Source organism: Archocentrus centrarchus, chromosome 16 (assembly GCF_007364275.1).
Source record: "Archocentrus centrarchus isolate MPI-CPG fArcCen1 chromosome 16, fArcCen1, whole genome shotgun sequence".
NCBI lineage: Eukaryota > Metazoa > Chordata > Actinopteri > Cichliformes > Cichlidae > Archocentrus > Archocentrus centrarchus.
In genome coordinates, this window is record NC_044361.1 from 33656204 (window position 1) to 33678090 (window position 21887).

Consider the following 21887-nt stretch of genomic DNA (forward strand, 5'->3'; position numbering starts at 1 on the left):
TTTGCTCTGATTTTAGGTTTTAAGCATGTTTCTGTTTACAGACTGATGACACAACGCTTAATGAACAATAATCTTCTCTTTTATTTAAAATTTTCTTTTTACACATTTGAATTAAAAAAAAAAATTCACATACGTCTTTTGTAGTCTAATGATTAAAGATGGGCAAATCTGATATTATAATTAACAGGAAAGTACATTAATGTCTTTTTATAAAGGACATAAATCATTTAAAGGCCATAACAGTAATAAAGAAAGTGATATTAAATATCAGTTTTGCAATTTTACATTTTCAAAGTTAAAAACAGTTCTAGATTTGATAGGTGGATCTATTGGACTGCAATAATAAACATCAGTATGAAAAAAGAACTGCCTTGATGACAGTTTGCACACCAAACATTAAACTCATCATGTCTCATATTTGATCAGCTGTGGATATAAAGTGAGAAAACTTTTAGTTGTTGACTAAATGGAAGCACAGATTGAAGATGAGGGTTCTCTTCAGATGGAGAAACATTGATTTCCTCTGAGAAATCAGAGGTTCATCATCAAAGACCTGAATCTGAATCAGGTGCAGATATAAACTGAGGAAACGTGGAACTAGAAGAAAGTTGGATTGTTTGCTCAGGATTCACTTCAATGAAAAATCATTTCTCTCTGCTCCATCATAAAAACTCTGAACTGTAAATTGTGTAATCTTTGTGTAATGTGAGGCACACGGTGCACTGAGGGAACCCAGTGTGGTGACATCACCTCTGACAGCGTGACATCACAACTGACCGTCTGTTCTCGTGCGTCAACTTTCCAGATCAGAGGTGAAGCTCGACGTCACAGCGGGAAGAAACAACAGAAGGGTGACAGCAGAGAGCTGATCTCCAATGAGCCACCTGACAAACCCCCTCAGACAGGAAGTCAGCTGTGGAGAAGATGTTTGGAACCAGTGAAATCTGAATGTTCACAATGAGGTTTGTAAGAGGAAGCTGATGAGGGAGATTGTGGTTTTTGTTTCCATGTCAGGAATGTTTTTCTTCCTCAGTCTTCAGAAATGTTCAGTGGGGTTGAGGTCAGGTGACTGTGGAGGAAAGTCCATGACTGTCAGCACTCCCTGCTCTTCTTTGGTCTTCAAGGATTTCTTGAAAGGGCTGAGCTGTGTTTGGGCTCAGTATCCTGCTGCATCAATCCTCTCCACAAACATTCAACATGATAGTAAGGCATGTCTCTGAAGGATGGAGTGCTGCTTCTCTTTGCTTGGACTTGAATCTCCATGTGGCTTTGACCCTCTGTGGTCTCCTTCTCTCCTGTTGCTCTCCTTACATTCACCCTTCTGTTACTGACACTTGTCTCTAAGTGGACTTCATCAGTGAACTGGACTTTTCTCCATCATCCACTGTGAAATGCTGCTCTGTCTGAGCCCACCCCGACTGTCCTGTTTCTCCTCCTGAGAAGAGCTTTAGAGACGCTCCTCATCTTCTGAGTTTCCACAGCCTTCTTCTGACAGGACTTTTGCTGCTTGGACTCTTGTGTTCTTTATTGAGTCAAATCTGGATCTGTGATCAAGCTGCTTACTTCATGATTATTTAGAGACTTCACCCATAACTGAAGCTTTCCCACCAGTTTCCCTCTAGCTCCACTTCTTTTTGCACTTCATAGTAATAATATTCTTTCATCTTTAACTCATTGTTCTGTACATTTATATGCAGATATTGGATTGTATCGCAGGTTCTCCACAAGCAGCCATGAAAGCCTCAAATATTCTTTGAATGTTCTCCAAGCTGGACTTAATGACCTTAAACTTGTTGCACACTGAGTTTATGTTGTTCTCCAGAGTGACAGGTGAGAGCTGCAATAACTGACACATTTCCACTGTTCACTGGTCCAATATTAAGAAAGTTACAGACCTCAGCATTTGGACAAACAACCAAGTTCTATTCAAATCACATACAGACGATCTTATTAAGAAAGAAAAATATCATCAAACTTATTTTCTGTACAGAAATACAGCTAACTTTTCTTTGTCCTTTAATGGAGACACAAAGTCCATCAGAAGATCCAGAGGAACACATGGGGATGATGGAGGACTCTGGATCATCAGGACACAGCTCATCCTCTCTCAGCACACACACCGTCCTGCTCACTCTCATCAGGACAAAGAACATCACCACCACCTGCAGAGAGAAGAAGGAGCAGAGGTGATTAATGAGTGTTTCCAGAGACTCTCCATCAGCTGTCAGTCAGTGATGCAGCACGTCCAGTATAAAGAGCAGCAGTGGAGCAGCTGTGGAGTGTATCCAGCTTCCTCTCAGCTCTCATGTTAACATGTTGTAGTGAACACGCTGAGCTGGAAGCTCACAGACCTGCAGAGACTTTTAGCATCAATTCTGTTTCCTCTGCAGTTTTCACTCAAGTCCACAGTGGAAACAAACTGCTGAGAGTCCTGAACGCTTCATTACTGCACAAACACGTCACTGATGGATTTACTGCACAAGGACACACACACACACAAATGTGACTGCTGGACTTTAACAGAGGTTCTGCTCTGTAGAAAGACCACATGGTTACTAAATATAATGATGGTTCTCTGAAATAAGAGCCAGTGATTCGCAGGCTTCAGTCAGACTGATCTCAGAGTTGTTAGAAGAAACTGATCAGCTGTTTAGTGTTGAAATGAGAGAACAAACAGTGTGAGATCAGATGTGATGAATGAGGACCACTGTCTCTATACATGTAAGGCTGTGAGCTGGAATCCAGCTTTATTTCCTGGAGACATGAACACAAAAGCAGTCGTCTTCACATCACCTCAAACACATGATCACAACAAGCTTCTGGCTGATCTGATTGGCTGACTGTTGTGTGTCTGTCACCATTCTCCTCTCACAGCTTCATTGAGGAAAGCAGCCACTGAGAAGGCTGCAGCTTTACAGGAAACACTGGATCTTTGCTTTCATACTAACTGTGTTTAGTATAATACTGCTGAGAGCAACACAGACTCACTACAACCCTCTACTGACCTCAGATACTTCAGACTACAGTGTGGACTCTTTTCAAGATCAAACAGCTGCTTTACATCTGGATCCTGCAGGTTGTTTCCGTTCAGGTACAGACTTTTCAGATGGGAGGGGTTGGACTTCAGAGCTGCAGCCAAAGATGAACAGCTGATCTTTGTCAAACTGCATCCATACAAACTGAAAAAGAATAAAAGATGCAGATAAAATCAGTGATGATGCACTCAGATGTGTTCAGGTGTGAAATGTGCAGCTCAGCATTACTGTGTCCTAATCAATGAACTTTTCTCTGAAATGAGAAGAGCAACTTTGTGCTTCTGTTATTGTGGATCATCATCATGTCAGCCTTAAACACACATCATATAAATGTCAGCACAACATTTATCCATCTTTTCATGTCAATACAGATCAATCACATGCTGCTCTGTAGGATCAATATCAATGATCAGACATTATTTGTGAAATCACATTGAAATGAACAGAAACAGAAATATTTCTGCATCAAGTAAACTTTCTCATTTTAAACTGATCTGAGTTCAGAGGATCTTTTGTACACAGATGAGACTCTTCATTAGAAATTAGAAGCATTCATTTGGTAGTAATGGTGTATGACTGCCACCTTCTGGCAGTAATGGTGTATGACTGCCACCTTCTGGCAGTAATGGTGCATTACATTCTACCAGCCAAAGAAAATATGTACACACATATTTTTAGACAAATTTTAGCATAAAACATGGAGATTGTTTAGGACTTGATGAATATTATTGTAAAAATCATGTCCATCCCCAGAACAGATGCTGATCAAATGGCTGTTTAGAGCCTGCCGTCCTCTTTATACAGTCTATGTGTGGAGCACTTCTAAAGATGTGTCATAACGGCCTTAACTGAGCATGCTCACAGTGACAGCAGATATTGGTCTTGTTTGTGGAAACATGAGGACACAAACATCTTTCTGCTGCTTTTTACACTTTTCTTTTTGTTCTGAGCTGGACCTGTGTGTCTGAAATAAGGCATTTATCACCATCACTGACACACTCGCCTTTCATCAAAACACACTTCATTTCAGACTTCATTTTCAGAAAACAAGATGAAGAAGAAGAAATTTCCATGTTGAAGGGAAGTTATGTCTGAAGACAAATGAGGTTCACTTGGTAAATAAGCAGATAAGACAGAGAATAGAAACACAGTCAGTGAACTGACCTCAGAGTCTGCAGTCTACATTCTGGACTCTCCAGAAAACCACACAGCTGCTTCACTCCTGAATCCTGCAGCTTGTCGTCACCCAGCCACAGCTCTCTCAGATGGGAGGGGTTGGACTTCAGAGCTGAGCTCAGAGACACACAGCTGATCTCTGACAGGCTGCAGTTCTGCAAGCTGAACAAAGAATAAAACAAAGAGATCAAATCATTGATGATCAATCAGATATGTTCAGGTTTTAAATGTGCAGCTCAACATTATTATGACCTAATCAATGAGCTTTTCTATCAATGAGGAGCATGAATTTGTCCTTCTGATACTATGAATCATAATCATGTCAGCTTTCTACACACAGCATCCAGATGAAGTTTTTGGCTCAGTTCAATCATGAAGATCTACCTGCTGACCTGCATTCCTGTCATTGGGCTGCTTCTCTCTTATTTCCATTATTTCCACTTTCCCACACCGTCAAACTCAATTCTGTCCTCATCAGCTGTTCCAATAATCTTACCCGCCTTTGTGAGCACATCACTTCCTGTTTCCTGTCCTTTCAAACTAAGAGCCATTCTGTCATTCTGCCTTTCACACTCATTTGTGCAACAGCCGTCCTCAGAGAGCCTCATCCAAACAGACTGCTCTAGACTGCTATGTTTGGGTGGGCAGCTAAAAATTATTGGTGGGCGACTTTGTTGAGATGAAGACTGAAAGTTTGAGCAGCCAACTAGTGACCTGCAGGTTGCTGGTTTGAGTCCCTGTTCAGACGGTGCCATCTCTGTACCTGTGTGTATCACAACACATCCAACCACAAAAGCTGCTACAACAGGTCAGTGAGAACTACACAGAAGTGATGAGCATCAGTAGATTCTTAGATGAAACTTTGTTCATTGAGTATTTTCTGTTGGCTGCAAGCAGTTTGATTGTTTTATAAGCAATAATTAATGATCCTAAAACAGGACACCTACACTGTATTTGCTGACCTCTGATCAGCTTTGCATGTAGTCCAAGCCTACATTTGAATTCTGGTTTTATTTTCTCAGACCGTTAAACACTACAGAGGCTGCAGCTGAAGAATCAAAACTAAAATCAGATTTGAAACTTTGATGAAATAATTATAATCCATAAGATTCTCCCATGTCTCAGTGATAGAGTTGTGATATTGATGAGTCTGTTAACGCTTTCTTTCCTGTCTTCATTTAGCTTCATCTTCAATAATAAAGCAGGTCTTTTCCAGACTTACTGGACAAAGTGTTTAAAGTGCACACTTTTAATATTATATTACTCTGCAGAGCGTTTCCTCTCACACACACTCAAAGCACTGCTTTGTCTGCAGTAGCTGTGTTGCTTTCAGTCGTGTGAGTGCTGCTCAGATGGAGTCTAAGCCCTCAGCAGTACTCGGGCCGCTCCTTTAGAAAGCTGCTGCTGCTTCAGAAGCTCCACAGAGAATCATTCTCCTCTCTTTAACAATGGGGCTGCTGGCCTCCTGCTGCTGAGGCTTCATACATCACACCTGATTCTGCTGTCATCCTCTCACTTCAACAGGTACACTGAGGTAAGTACAGCATATAGTTCTACTTAGAGTTCAGCATACAGCTCTATGAGCTCAGTACTCACTGGAGTCTAACGGCCAACATAGTTTGATTACACAGGCTCGTATTACTGCAGTAAGTTTAGCTTTTACTCCTGACTCTAATCTCCTTATTGAAACGAGGCTTCACTCTGAATAATTCCCAACATGTAAATGAAAATAAGACGTGGTCAGAGCTGAGATCAGATGAATTAATGGTTATGGTTTTGATCTGTTTTTATTAAAGAACAAGATATGATCGGTGTTAATCAGCACACGTGTCTCTGCTCTGTAGATTAAACTCTTTGTGATCCTTTTTCTATCAGCTCAGAACATTTGTTGTAACCTAAAAACTCTGTATCTCCATTTTTCATAACTCTGTTAATCAGCAACAGTCAGTGAACTCACCTCAGAGTTTCCAGTTTACAGTTTGGACTCTCCAATCCAGCAGACAACAGCTTCACTCCTGAATCCTGCAGGTTGTTCCTGCTCAGGTTCAGATATGTCAGATGGGAGGGGGTGGACTTCACAGTGAGTCTCTGAGAGTCCACAGTCAGAAAGTCTGAAACACAAGAAAAGCAACTTAAAGTGATTTAGAAACAGAACACAGAGAACAACCAAAGATAGGAAAACATGACAAACTTTTTAATAATAATAATAGTAATAATAATAATGATCATGGTCCTCCAGCATGACCTCTCTCACACAGAGTGTAGCAGCTCATTTGCTGTTCTTAGAATAAAATTACAAAATTGAGATAAAATGCCATAAACAATATCAAATTAAAGAGGAAAGAAGACCCACTTTGTTATATGATAAAAGTCATTTACCTCAGCTGGAAACTTTGACTGGTACCAGTTTTAAGCCTAATCTTAAAAATAGAGAGGTTGTCTGTCTCCTGAATCCAAGCTGGGAGCTGGTTCCACAGAAGAGGGGCCTGAAAGCTGAAGACTCTGCCTCCCATTCTACTCTTAAGTATCTGAGGAACCACAAGTAAGCCAGCAGTCTGAGAGAGAAGTGCTCTGTTGGGGTGATATGGTACTATGAGGTCTTTAAGCTAAGATGGGGCCTGATTATTCAGGACTATTAAGGCGATTGGCCTATAATTAACTAAGACAGCTGAGTCGAGTGATGCCTTCTGAAGTAATGGTTTAATTACTACCACCATAAAAGCATGTGGTACGTAGCCCATTAATAAAGACAGATTGATCATTTTTAAGATTGAAGCATTAATTAATGGAAGGACTTCTTTGAGCAGTCTTGTAGGAATGGGGTCTAATAAACATGTTGCTGGTTTGGATGAGGTAACTATTGAAGTTAACACGGAAAAATCAATCAGAGAGAAAGAGTCTAAATAAATAACAGCAGTACTGAAAGTAGCTGAACATAAAGATACGTCTGTGAGATGGTTATGAATTTTTTTTTTAATAATGGTTCAAATTTTATTTGTGAAGAATTTAATGAAGGCATTAATAGTTAAAGTGAAAGGAATACTTGGCTCAACAGAGCTCTGTGTAGCCCACGTGACAAAACTGACTAATGAAAGGAAAATGGAATTAATAGGAGTGTATGCTTAAATTTCAAATGCCCTACTGCACTTGAATGCATCGTTCAGTGTATGCGATCCGACCCTGTTCAGCAGCCAATCAGGAATCACGCTCAGAAGCGGAGGGTGAAGTCGAGGCGCAAATGGAGAAGGTAGCTACATGCTGAAGGGAGAACATTTCGGTTGATAAAGTGAAGAGAAAGCCAGAAGCAATTAGCTTACTTGCTGCGAGTTCAGGAGAGAGTGATTCGGCAAAGGGAGACGAGTTACAGCAGCTGGTTTTGCCGTTCGCGTTGGGAGCTGTGGATGAGCCAAAGCTAACAAACTCCGTTTGAAATCCAGAGCAACGGTGAGAACCACATTTCGTTTGGCTTCAGCTAGCTTGTTTCGGCTGCTGGAATTAAAGCTAATGAGTGAGCTATGGTGAGATAAGTGCAAACTGAATGTGTAGCTGCGAGTAGGCCGCAGTCACTGTGATTAATGTATTGTAATGTATGCTAAGAAGAGTTGTAGTTGTGTGTTGTTGCTTAATGTGTTTTGTAAGCTCAAATTATAGGGGAACTCTATTCCTCCTTTGTAAATTAAAGCAGGTTAGAGGGCAATTTTTGGTGCAGTTTCTCTATTGTATTAATAGGCCTGTAATGCAAGGGAAGAAATTAAGCACACTTCTTTGATACCTCTAAACCAACTTGTATGTGTACTCGTTTTGTTTAAAATTGTTTGTTTATTCAGGTTGTGATAACTTTTCACAAGATTGATTTGAATTGTAACTTAGTAGAACATTGTTCACACGAACAGTAAGTAATATGAGTGCTTTAATATTTAGTTCTCATGTTTGATTAGTTTTGAATTGCTGAATGTTGTACAACTAAAACAGATATTTAACTGACTGAGGACATATGACCAAGGTTAAATTCAATAGATATGTTGATTTTGAATCTTTAATGATGCATCTAAGAATATGAAGTAATGGACATATACATGTATGACCTTATCTGTAGGTCAGGTTTTTTGAGTGGACAAGAAAAACAGTCTTGAGGACCCAGCGAGATTCCGATCCAATTCGATGGCGAGCTGAAAGGACTTTGGAGAAAGACCCAGATCCAGAGAAGGAAAGAGTCAAGTACACACATATACACATACAGACCATTCAGACAGACTCGGCATACCCGGTACACCTGCAACACGGGCTGTCTTTCCCATAAGAGACTAGGGCTGCAACAATTAGTCGACATAGTCGACAATAATCGACAATAAAAATAGTCGATGACGAATTTAATTGTCGACAATAGTCGTTTATTATTACTGGTGATTTTTTTTTTTACGTAGTGAGACATCTTCCTGTCCGTCTTTCTCTGGCGAGCTTCACACATGCACAATCCGGCTGTTAAGTGATGACGTAGAATTCCATTTCCTGGTCCAAACTGTCACGTGATCAAGTTGCCGCAATGCTGTGTCCCTGGTTGCTAAAACTCCAAAAAAACACACTCAGGTGTGATTTTACTGATGATAAAAAGAGAAGCGGAAATAGCTGCAGTTGATAAGGTATGTTAGAATCATCTTTAATAGTGACCAGTCATTGGTTATACCAGGGGTCGGCAACCCGTAATCCGGAAAGAGCCATTTGAACCCGGTTTACACGGAAAAGCCGCAAATAATAGCGGAAGCCGGTAGCCGCTACTGGAAACCGGTATAGGTTACCGCGAGTGACGCATATATTGAGAAACTAAAATAAATAAGTAAAATGATTTTATTTTAATATTTCAAGATCACACTAATGTTCCAATTTAAAACTACAACAAAAACCGAACTGAGAAAAACAAAATGCACTTCAACTGGATACTGATAATTTACTTCCACGACCCGCATCATTAAGCCTGGATGAGCCGCATACGGCTCCGGAGTCGCAGGTTGCCGACCCCTGGGTTATACCGTTGCTGTTTATTTAGAATCATTTGGACCCAGAAACAACGTCAGAGTTAAAGATCGGATAGCATTCAGCCGCACGTTTGGTGATGGGGGATACTGGTAAAACTGTGCAAACTTTGTTTTACAGGGACAAAAAAGTACTATATATATTTTTTTTATGGTTGGAAAAATGGACCGTTAGTCATATCAGCAGCAAACCTGATTAAAGGTTTTGAATGAAGTATGTGTTACTACCACATTTTAAATAACCTAATGCTAAATGTAAAAGCTGATAGCTAAACAAGTGCCATTTCATAATTATGCAATTCATAATCCGACTAGTCGACTAATCGTTTCAATAGTCGATGACTAATCGACTATCAAAATAGTCGTTAGTTGCAGCCCTATAAGAGACTCAGACGGACAATTTCCTTTTTCATCCCTAGTGGGACTTGTGCACAATTTTCTTTTTTTTGTTTTGGGGTTTTCAGTTAATTGATTGTAAGCCATGGCAAATTTTATTTTTATTATGTAACAATATAAGAGTTGCTACTCAATTTCATCTCTGTGTTCGGCTCATTATTACTGCTTTATTCCTTGGCTCCACGAACCAGGTTCTTCTGATCTTAGGCCCACAGTTGTTCTATCAGTTATCTCACTATTAAATGTAATCTGCTCTCGTATCTCGGGAAATTGGTTACATAAGACTCTTCTTTTTAGGACTACGCTTCCTCCTCACACCAGGCCAGGAAAAGGATTTTCCAGGGTGTGGAGCTGAGTCTCCAATTCACTGAGTCTGGCCTCCAAGGCTACAAACAGGCTACATATGTTACAAGTATCGTTACTGCTAAAGGAGACCGAGGAGGAACTAAACATCTGACACACAAAGCAGGAAAGTGCAGGAGGGACAGGCAAGGAAGCCATATATACCTAGACGCCACATTGAGCGAGTGGGCCTGTTGCTGTGACACGTCAGCACGTCCGCCATAATGGATGTGGCAGATATGCACTGTAAACTAATACAAATGAGCTGAACTTGGACTGAACTTTGTAGAAAGTGCCTTTCTACAAAGTTATTTAAGTTAGTACGTTTCATTCACACATTCAGATATTTCTTTGAAAAAGAAAAAGCCACCGGCAGAACCAGGCTCAGGGAGGGGCAGTCATCTGCCACGACGGGTTGGGCTGAGGGGAGAGAGACAGGACAAAAGACATGCTGTGGAAGAGAGACAGAGATTAACCCTTTAATTTGGAACCAGTTGTCAGCGACAGGATTTTTCAGTGTGTTTTTAAATTACCGTAGCTCTTGAACCATTTACTCAATTGAAACGGTTTCTAAAAAGCAGAGACTCTGTGCTTTTCGGCAATATTAGGGTCATTATGGTAATATCAGGCACTGGGTTCGATTCCACCTCGGCCCAGGCCTCTCTCTCTGTGTGGAGTTTGCATGTTCTCCCCGTGTCTGCGTGGGTTTCCTCCCACATTCCAAAGACATGCACTTACTGGGCTTAGATTAATTGGCTACTCTAAATTGCCCATAGGTGTGAATGAGAGCATGAAGGTGTGTGTGGCTGTTGTCTGTCTCTCTGTGTTGGCCCTGCGACAGGCTGGCGACCTGTACAGGGTGCACCCTGCGTCTCGCCCTATGTCAGCTGGGATAGGCTCCAGACCCCTCCCCCTGCGACCCTGAACAGGATAAGTGGAAGTGATTGGATGGATGGATGGTTTCACAGCAGTCCCAGGAATAACAATGATTGTTGACAGAAGTGCAAGTGAGTGATAGTGAGAGGTCTCAGGAGAAAACATACATTTTATTGGACATATGAGTGTTTTTTACCGTTTTTGTTGATTGGGTGATTGGGTTTATGTTATCAGGGTGATAACATAAACTTTTATTTACATAGAAGACAATGTCTAACAAATGTTCCGGGATGTTTGGGAGAGGAATGCCAATCCTTTGTTCTCTCAGTCTCTCTCCCAGAACAATGTTAGTTCCTAGCTTATATACCACAGAGTTCTACCCCCAACATGTGGTTTACATTGCCCATGCTCTATGCCTAGAACCAGTTTCAGCCAGTTTTCAGCAAAGACAGGAAGTCTTGGAATACCTTTCCTTATTTGGTCATAGGAGAAAAGGTAATAGGTAAAGGGCCTCAGCTAAGTCCACAGCTATAATCCATATGGCTTAAAATGATAAATAAAACCAAATGATTTGCTGGATTCCAAGCTTGCCCTGATTTAATTTTATTTTTGTTTTTAATAAATGCATGCTTTTTACTTACTCCTTGGTTGCCTCCCACTTTTTTTTTGTTGTTGTTGTTTTTTTGTTGTTTTTAAGCTGCCCTCTGCCTGCTTTGAATGAACCGCCCCCTCTTCCACGTAACAAATGGCATTGTCAGCAGGATCAGTTTCGAGGCAGCTGGGGGTAGCCAAGGAGGTTGGCTAAGATTGTAGTATCTGTGTTCCTGGTGCTAACCATGCATTTAGATTAAAGGCTCTGTTGGAAAGACTTAAAGATGAAGATGATGGAATGTAACGGTTGCTGTTTTACCTGGTTGAAGTCTGTCAGAAAGGGATGTGTGGGGAAGAGTTTCATTTGGCACAGATGTATTTAGGTAATGTCCAATCATGGGGACGTCATCAAAGGAGCTGAGCCTCAGGGAGTGTTTGGTTTAGGATCTTGGGTTGCTGCTGGGCAGCAGTGCTTGAGGAGAAGCATGGAGCCCAGGCTACACCTGGTGAGACGCCAGCAGTCCTTGACTGTGAGTAGCTGGTGACGTGAGGATCCCTTATGCTAGCTATGCTAAATAAGACATGAAATCAGGTGATGAACAGGTTACCTAAATGTGGAAATGAGACTATATCAAACACCTTTTGCTTTAACGTTCTCCCAGGATCAGAAAATTGCTGAGACCAGACTGTAATTGATGCCCTATCTGACACTCAGTGGTGAGTGTGGCAGGGACTGCGAAGATTTTAGTGTGGGGGGGATGTGATGTGGCAGAAGTAATTTTAATGTTTTGTGTTTTATTGTTTTTTTTAAATATTTCCATGTTTTTAAACATATTTATTTCATGCTTTTATTGTTGGGTTTTGACTTCCTGCCACATCAATTAGGGGAATGGGCACCACCTGCTGGGGCACCTTGATAAAGAATGGAGGAGCAGCAGAGGGATGAGCAAGCAGAGGAAGCAGCAAGACGGTGCTGCAGCGAGGACACAGAGAAATGGAGAGAAACCATAAAAGCATGGACTGAGGGAATGGAGTGGACCCAAGCGAAAGAGGAGAACCAGCAGAGCTGATACACCAGTGGCCATGGGAGAAAACAACAAGGGAGAGAACTGTGTTGCAATGGCCATGGGGAAGTAAAAAAACTGAAATGTGAACGGGATAATTTGCTGGATTCCAAGCTTGCCCTGTTTTAATTTGATTTGTTTTTAATAAATGGCATGCTATTTTACTTAATCCTTAGTTTCCTCCCACTTTTTTTTTTAAGCTGCCCTCTGCCTGATTTAAATGAACCGCCGCCTATTCCATGTAACAATAATACAAGTATGATGCTATTTTTACAACAAACACCTGGAACACTGTTTAAGAATGATGAGAATGTCACAGTGTGAATATTTAAAGAACTACTAATCTGCACTAACTGATAATGTTAAACACATCTGGACTCACTGAGCCTTCCTGCAGTTCCTCACAGCTGGGATCAGTCTCCGTCGTCCCTCCACTGATGTGTTGTACTTCTGCAGGTACAACTCATCCAGAACCTCCTCTGACATCTGCAGCATGTAGGCCAGAGCTGAGCACTGGATCTCAGAGAGCTCCTTCATTGATCTGTTCTCTGACTTCAGGAACTCTTGGATCTCCTGATGTACTGAGAGGTCCTTCATCTCCATCAGACAGTGGAAGATGTTGATGCTTCTGTCAGGAGAGATTTGATCACTGTTCATCTCCTTCAGGTTGTTGATGGCTCTCTGGATGATTTCTGGGCTGTTCTCTGTCTGACCCAGCAGACCTCCTAAGAGTCTCTGGTTGGACTCCAGAGAGAGGCCATGAAGGAAGCGAACAAACAGGTCCAGGTGGCCGTTTTTACTCTTGAAGGATTTCTCCATGACTCTGATCAGAAACACGTCCAGAAATTGGAAACACTGAGCTTTAACTTGATAATCAGTGATCACTGAATTCTGATCAGTGAATCCGAAGAACCTAAAGATCTTCTCTTTGAATAATGTTGGGTTTGAGTCACTGTGCTTTTTTTCTTTTAAAATGTTCCCCAGGAATTCATCCATCACCTTTGTCTTCCTGTTGGTGAAACAGTGGAACATGTAGACTGCAGCCAGAAACTCCTGAATGCTCAGATGAACAAAGCAGTAGACTGGTTTCTGGAAGATCACACACTCTCTTTTGAAGATCTCTGTACAAACTCCTGAGTACACCGAGGCCTCTGTCACATCCAGACCACACTGCTCCAGGTCTTCTTGATAAAACATGATGTTTCCTTTCTCCAGATGTTCAAACGCCAGCCTCCCCAGCTTCAGAAGAACTTCCCTGTCAGTCTCCATCAGCTCCTGTGGACTCGTCTCATGTCCCTCATGGTACTTGTTCTTCTTCCTTTTTGTCTGAACCAGCAGGAAGTGTGAGTACATGTCAGTCAGGGTCTTGGGCAGCTCTCCTCTCTGCTCTGTAGTCAACATGTGCTCCAGAACTGTAGCAGTGATCCAGCAGAAGACTGGGATTCTACACATGATGTGGAGGCTCCTGGATGTCTTCATGTGGGAGATGATTCTGCTGGGCAGCTGTTCATCACTGAATCTCCTCCTGAAGTACTCCTCCTTCTGGGCATCAGTGAAGCCTTGTACTTCAGTGAACCTGTGGACATGATTAGGAGGGATCTGATTGGCTGCTGCAGGTCGGGAAGTTATCCAGATGAGAGCCGAGGGAAGCAGATTCCCCTCGATGAGGTTTGTCAGTAGCACAGTGACTGATGACTTCTGTGTGACATCAGACACGAGCTTCCTGTTGGTAAAATCCAGTGAAAGTCTGCTTTCATCCAGGCCGTCAAAGATGAACAGAAGTTTACAGACAGCGAGCTTCTCTGCTGGGACCTTCTGTAATGTTGGATGGAAAACATGGAGCAGCTCCAGAAGACTGTACCTCTGATCTGGGATCAGGTTCAGCTCCCTGAATGAAAGCAGAATCACCACACTGACATGTTGGTTCTCCGAGCCCTCTGCCCAGTCCAGAGTGAACTTCTGCACTGAGAAGGTTTTTCCAACACCAGCGACGCCGTTGGTCAGAACCACTCTGATGGGTCTCTGTTGGTCAGGGAAGGCTTTAACCTGTTAACTGGCAAGGGCCCGCCCCCGGGCCCTCTGTAGCGATTTCCGACTTTGAAGCCTCATAGCGTCACAGTAACGCTGCCGTTCGCCCTCACGATGCTTTTATATGACAGACTAGACCCTCAGAATTCGATTGACACCTCATTTAGCCAATCATGTTATGAAATGGATTTTCCAGAGCCAATAATATCCAGAGAGCGTCATGTGACATTTAAGGACATGCCCCCAAATGTTCTCCAATCGTTCTTATTGGTCAACTCTAACCTGAAATCTAAAACCACAGATGGATAGCCAATAAAATTCCCGACACGTGGGTATATGGCACTATGGGGTGTGTTTTCACATGAAGGCATAAACTCCCTGCGTATTCAGTGCGTATTTGCTGCGTCCTCCATGCGTAAACCAAACAGGAAGTAGGAGTCTATGCGCTGACGTGCATAAACAGTATTTACAATGTTTTCTCTCGGCAATGGATTGTCAGAATGCATCAAAAACAGACTACATTTATTCAACGAAGTGACTAAATGACTCACGAGAGTGGATTATTTTGTATTAGAGAATGTCGTCGCTGATTTGACCAGTTTTATCGCTGCAAATGAACACCTGTTACTCAGAAGGCAGAAGGTAAGTTTTTATTCTCAGCTCGTCCTCGTATTATATGCCGTTCTGATGTAAATATGTATGTAATGCTGAGCTTGGCATGCACCATTACACAGAAAATATAACCGTGCGCCGCTGTGGCGCCACTTATATTGTGTGTTTGCGTGGGCGCTGTATAGTGGTGTGATTTACGTATTGAAATGTGCCAGGTGTTTGGGGGTAGGGAAAGGTGTACTGTAAGTATCGATTGGGGGTTTCGTGGGCTTCTCTATTACGTCAGCATCACCCGATAAAAGGGCAAGGTGAGGTGGACAACGTCTCAGAGCTTCATTTGAGATTCGTCGTGATCGCATCGTTGTTTTGGAGTTTTGCGAAATGGCACAGCGGGCCGCCGGCAAGACCAAGTTCAGCGCTCAGGAGGTTGTGGAATTGCTCACACGGAGAGAGAGCGACATTTCAGCATCAGACTTTTTGGGTTCAACTGATGATCCAACATCAGAAGAAGATTTGTTTTCCGATGGAGATGACCAGTAAGTGTCTAAAGTTTTACAAGTTGGGGGTGGGGGTTATTGTATGGGAGGAGGTTGTACATTTTGTATCAGACAAGGACTACTGGGAGGATTGTGTGGTTTTTATTTTATGTGTGTATGCACTGTCTGCATTTACTGTAACTTTTTTTGAGATACAATGTATTTATTTGTGTGTGTAAGGGAATCACTGAAAAATGACTGGGTTTTTGGTGCATGAAGGCCTGACATTTTCCTTCTTTTACAAATTAGGGGAACCTCTGATCATGAGTTGCAGCCAGCCAAAGAGAAGATGGTGGAAGAGGCTTCTTCATCTGATGAAGAGGATCTAATGCCTGTTACAGCACAGGCCAGAAGGGCCAGTGCACCACATGTGACAAGCCATTGTGCTTTGTCCCAAACAGAGACTGCTATAACCAGTGGCACATTGAAAATTCCATGTGAGGGGGGGTGGGGGTAGAGCAGAATAATTGTAAATAGTTGCAGTTTGCTGTGCTGTGTTTTTTTTTTTTACATTACTCTGAAAAATAAAATAGCATTTACAGAAATGGTGATTTGTTTTGTGACTATTTTTTTTTTTACAATGTACAATAGTGTCATTCATATTTTATTGGATTAATATGGCTTTATTTATGATTTATTCAGTAATTTTGTGTGTAGTACAGGATTCCTCAGGACAGTATCTTTGATTAGAGCCCTCATTGATGACTGTATGTTGAAGCATTGAGGAGTTACAGCCCTTTAAAATTTGCATGTCAAAGGGGGCTTAGATGCGGCACTTGGACTATCCAAATGGCACATGAGAGAGCACGCCAGGGCATCAATGCACAAAAACCTTTACAAAACAATAGGCTTTTGTGCTATCTTGATGAAATTCGAAATGCACGACAAAAAGACTTCATTCTACAGCTCCAATGTATTTTCCAGTCGTTACCTTCTATATTCAGTTTGTAGTTACATGATAACAATCAGGAAAAATCTAGGCGAGGCAAAAATTGTCTACTTTTTCTGTGTTCCAAACTTAATAGCTACAAACTCATTACAGTTACAGTGCTTTTGACTACATAAATGAAAAATATAGGTTGTCTGCTTCGCAAAGACACTAAACTTTTGTGTGTACTCCAAAGAGTTCAGGAACAGCAGCTGATTTAATTTGGGTATGCTTTTTCAGGCGTTTTTTGTTTTTTTTAGCCGCCAGTTAAGTGGTTAAAGATGTCGTGGCACCTGATTGGAGTGTCATGGAGGGTCTTCTTCCTGGAAGCTGTCTCCAGCTGCCTCACCTCATGTTGGGTATAAAGCTCTTCACTCTGTCCCTCTGTGATGTAGAGCTCAGTGTAGATCGTGTTCAGGAGGGTTCTACTTCCTGTTTCATCACTTCCTTCAGTCACACGTTCACATCTCCTCCTCAGACTGATCTTATGTTCCTCTAAAACCTCCTGCAGACCAGGATCTGCTAAACAACCAGAAAAACAATGAAAGCAAAGAGAAAGAAAACCCTTTAATATCTGAACATCACAACAAGAAGTCCAGTTTTCAGAAATGAGTCCATCAGCAGACAGATGTTCAGTCTTACTTTGTACACAGCTGCACTGACTGGCTGTCTGCAGTCCAGCTCTGGTTCTGGATCTTTCTCCACACTGGGGTCCAGGTTCATTACTGAAGAATGGAGGAAGACCTTTGGAGTGGTCACTCTTCATAGACAGACAGCTGGATACTGAAGACTCTGCTGTGTGTCTGTGCTGCTGACCTCTGGAAACACAAACACAGAATAAAATCATAGCTGCTCTTTTACATGTTCATGTTGTTGGGCACTGAGCTGCTTTCCTGGCAGGAAAAAGGCTGTGAATCTTTTCCTGCTTCTAACAGCTGGTGTTTTTCTCCCAAATCCTGATGGTAGCTGTGAAAGAACTGATGTGTTTGAAGTGGAAATGTTGGAGTGAAGCACTGAGAGAACAGATGACACAGCCCCTCCCTGCCCTGTGAGCAAATCTCTCATTCACAATAGTTTGAATAGATTCAGTTACACAGTTCTTCTGTTTGCCATCAAATGTGTTTGTTTCTCACTTTATTCATATGTTCATGTTGGTAATGTTTGGAATTCAGACTGAATTGATTGTTATCTGCTGCAGCAGCCTCAGCACCCCTCCTGCCCACAGCCTCTCTGGGATGCTCTTTTTAGACCAAACCATGTTAATAATTGACCTCATCAGCTGGGAGACGTTCCTCATTTCAGGATCTGCACATTCAGTCTCTGTTTCCAGCCTCAAGTTGTTTGACAGCAGAAACATCAGTGAAGAAGCTCAAGTTTCCTCAGTCTGATTTCAAACTGATGGAGCTGTAAATGTGAGCTTTAGCTTTCTATGAAGCCAGCTTTGGGCAGAAGGCTGTATGGTACAGCTGCACTACATGGCAAACATTTTTCTTTATCCAATCTTATAAAGGCTCATAAACTTTCTGATGGACTGGCTGAGGGCTTTCTGTGGACCAGACTGTATGTGGATCTATGACACTTCCATTGTGTGTCCAGTCAAAGCGTGTGTGTGATTCTCATTTCCCAAAGTGGTCCTGAGTGACCCTGAATGTGACAGCCCTGCTTTAACCTCCTCAGACCCTGCGTCCATATGGAGACGTTACATTTAGGCTTTGCTGCACCTCGTACTTCATTCTGCTCAACAGTGTTTTAGACTTTGTTCATCCATGTTGACTTTGTTGTGTTATGCTATCAAATAAAGCCATCGTCCCATCTGAGGACATTTTTACAAAAGTATGTAACAACCATGGAACAAAATCCAACTTCCTGTTCAAAGAGGAAGTTGAGTTTATCTGCATATCAGGTCCATGTGATCACAAATATGTAGGAGAAATGAAAAATGCCTCAGAAACAGGAGCTCAGGTCTCAGGAGGTTAAAGTGTGAATGAGGTCTGCACATTCTCACTGCTCATTCCTCCTTCATGAACAACAGTTTGTGCACGGGAAAAGTCACACACATGCTTTTTGTCACACATCATTTCTACATCCAGCCCAGGTGATTTTTAGCATTACAAAGTTTTTCTCTCACAGCTTTCTTTGAAACGTGTTGCTGACATTAAATTCAGAATGAGGCTTCAGATCAATCTGTGTCTGTGCCAGTTTGAACTCAATATCAGCTTTACATGATTTAGCTTTGCATTTGTTTCTACTTTCATTTCTCACACAGAGAAACTCAGCGGTTGTTTACTGGTCAAATCTCCTTGAATCCAATCAAATCATTCAGCATTACATTTGGACTTTTACAGGAGAATAAAGTTCCATTTGAGTTTCAGGCTTTTACTGTACTGAGCTTCAAGAAGAGCTTTTCCAAATGTTTAACCCACCATATTTACACAATCACAAGCATCATTTCACATCATGTTCAACAACTAGAAACACAATCTCAATAAGAAGCACAATTATAATTATCTTTAATCTACAATTAATGGCTGATCTGTTTCTGATTGGATTAAACTGCACAGAGAGTTTATTAAAGGATTTGAAGTCATTAGAATTAAACTGAAGTGTAAATAAAACTGATTTGTGTCAATATTTATGTAACATGTGACATTAATATCTTTTTAAATCTGGGAGCTAAAACTTTTTTTTTATTATCATCAGTTTGTCTCATAAACACCAAGAATCAAGCTGAAGATGTGACCTTTGACCTCCAACATTGTGACTCAGTGCTCTGTAATAACTGTATTCCTCAGGTATTCTAATGTGGGATTTGATGGATCTAATATGTGACTCATATATGACTCCTCACAGAGATTGAGCTGCACATGTGTACAGATACAAACAGGTAGAAGAACTCCTTCATGTGTTTCTCAGTGACTTTGATGATGTTTTCAGTCCAAACTAGTTTCTCTGTGGGAAAATAACCTGATGTTGATCCTCACTGAAGCTTTGCTGTGTTAGTGGGAATGCAACAGTTCAGTGAAGCTGATCTAACAGACAGCAGCATTTTGATTCCTGGTCAATGAATCATCTTCACATTTACAGCACAAACAGGCTCTTACTTTGAGTCTGACGCTTCATTACTGAAGTCTGGAGGAAAACCTTTGGACAAATCACTCTTCATAGACAGACAGCTGGATCCTGGAGACCCTGCCCTGCCCTCCTCTTCCTCCAAACCACTCATCTTCAGTCAGTCTGAGAGAGAAACCAGCAACACCGACTGAGAGCAGAAGAAGAACCAGAGAAACAAGTCTGTACAAGACACACACACACACACACACACACACACACACAGCACTCACACTTAAAATGTTCTTATAGATTGTTCGCACGCAGAAATTTGAAAATAACTGTTAATTAGGGCTCTACGTAGAATAGAACATTTAATAATGACACTAGAAAAAACTGGGTTTACTTACAATGCTGTTATACCTGCATCCTGCTGAAGTATTTACTGTAAAAAAATAAATAAATAAAAAAGTTTCAGTCCACAGAGACTGACAGTAGAAAAAGAAGAAGGTTGGACTCCCACTCACCTGGTTTTCCTCCTCCTGCTCTGACTGTAAAATGGAGTCTGAACTCTGAATACTTTCAGTTTCTTCCTCACCTGTAATCATATGACAGGAAGTGGATGTACGCAGATGTGTTTCTTAAAGAGACAGGAGCTTCTCTCTTCTGATTGCTGTCTGTCTGTTTCTGTGCTGCTGGATCAATAATTAATTTTTATGCTTTTTTGATTCAGACTCTCAGCTGTTGTAATGTAGTGATGGGGATATATGTCAGGACCTCCTCCATAATGAGGAGGTCCTGACATATATCCCCATCACTACATTACCTGTCACACAGAGCAGCAATGGGCTGCAGAGCTCGGTACCTCTGGACCTACTCAGGTCTTCCACAAGAATCCAGCTGGCAGAGTGAGAGCAGCCAGCTTTGACCTTAATGAGTCATTAACACAGAAACACTCCAAATCTGGTGGTGCTGAACAGGACAGGAGCAGAAGCACATTTACTGAGATTCAAAGCCCATGAAATGAAACACAGGCAGGAAGTCTTTGAGTTTAACTGAATCCTCCATCACGCCTGCCTGTGACGCTGAAATCAATCAGGCAGGAAACAGCCCACTCAGGGAATCTGCACTCTGTGCCTCCATATTTTATACTGAGAGATTATAGAAGCCCAAACATCAGCCCCAAAATGTGCTGAGCAGTCAAACGTGCCTCCAAACATGTGCTGAGTCACACTGACATTATTGCTACAGAGAGCAGGTGGAGAGGTCTCAGCACCTCACTTCAATAAGAAGGACAAACAGGGCAGAAGGAACCACCACATGGAGCTCCCACTAACAGGCTGATATCCCTGTGCTGCTGTTCCTACAGCATCATAACTAATGTGCTTCCAGGACCTCCATTCAAACCAACCAATCACATGTGACATCATGTGGCCACTCAGGAAAAAAGAGTGGAGAAATGCTAAATGCTGAACCTCAACCTGACCTGAGAAACAGTCAAAGTGATGATTTCCACAGTGGGTGTGTCTAGTATTGGCTGAGTGAGGCAGTACTGAGGGTTCACAAATGGGAGAGGCCGCCCCTCAAACACATGGTTCACATTTGATTTGAAGGCCAAACTTTCCTCAAACTAACCTCAATCTAACCGAGTGGTTCTGCTGCCTAAATCTGAGCAAACTGCAGCTGAAACATCCTGAAAAAATAAAATCACACTGACTTCTGTTTTCAAATGTTTCTGCCAGAAAACGTCTCCACTGCTTCACAACAAGGTGACGGCTCAGTTTCAGTGATGCTCCTGGAACAACATTAATGATGATGTTAATGAATTATGATTAATTATGATGCTGAAACACCAACACAGAGATAAACACACTGTAAGGCTGCATGTATGCATGGACAGGTCAGCAGTCCACCACAGGGTAACTAGCCGTCTGTAACAGTGTGATCAGGTTCAGTCCAGCACTCAGAGTCTGTTACTGGAACACTTTGGTTCTCAGCACCTTCATTCAAGCTCAGCATGTTTCTCCAAGTCCAACCAAACTTTCTGCACTGCCTTAAATGTGGAGCTGCAGCTCTGTGGATGCTCAGAGCTGAGAGTGTAGAACAGATCAAACATCACACCAAAATCTGTGGCAGTCAGCCAGGCTCTGAAGGAGAGCTGCAGCCTCCACCGAGACAGCAGCTTCAACTGATCCAGGGACAGTCTGCTCCTCCAGCAGCTCCTC

At 41.9% G+C, this 21887-nt stretch overlaps 1 pseudogene; it reads right to left on the reverse strand.

Annotated features, from left to right (window-relative positions):
- Nucleotides 1–567: 567 nt before the first annotated feature.
- Nucleotides 568–20216, reverse strand: LOC115795044 (NLR family CARD domain-containing protein 3-like; annotated as a pseudogene).
- Between the last annotated feature and the right edge of the window lie 1671 nt (nucleotides 20217–21887).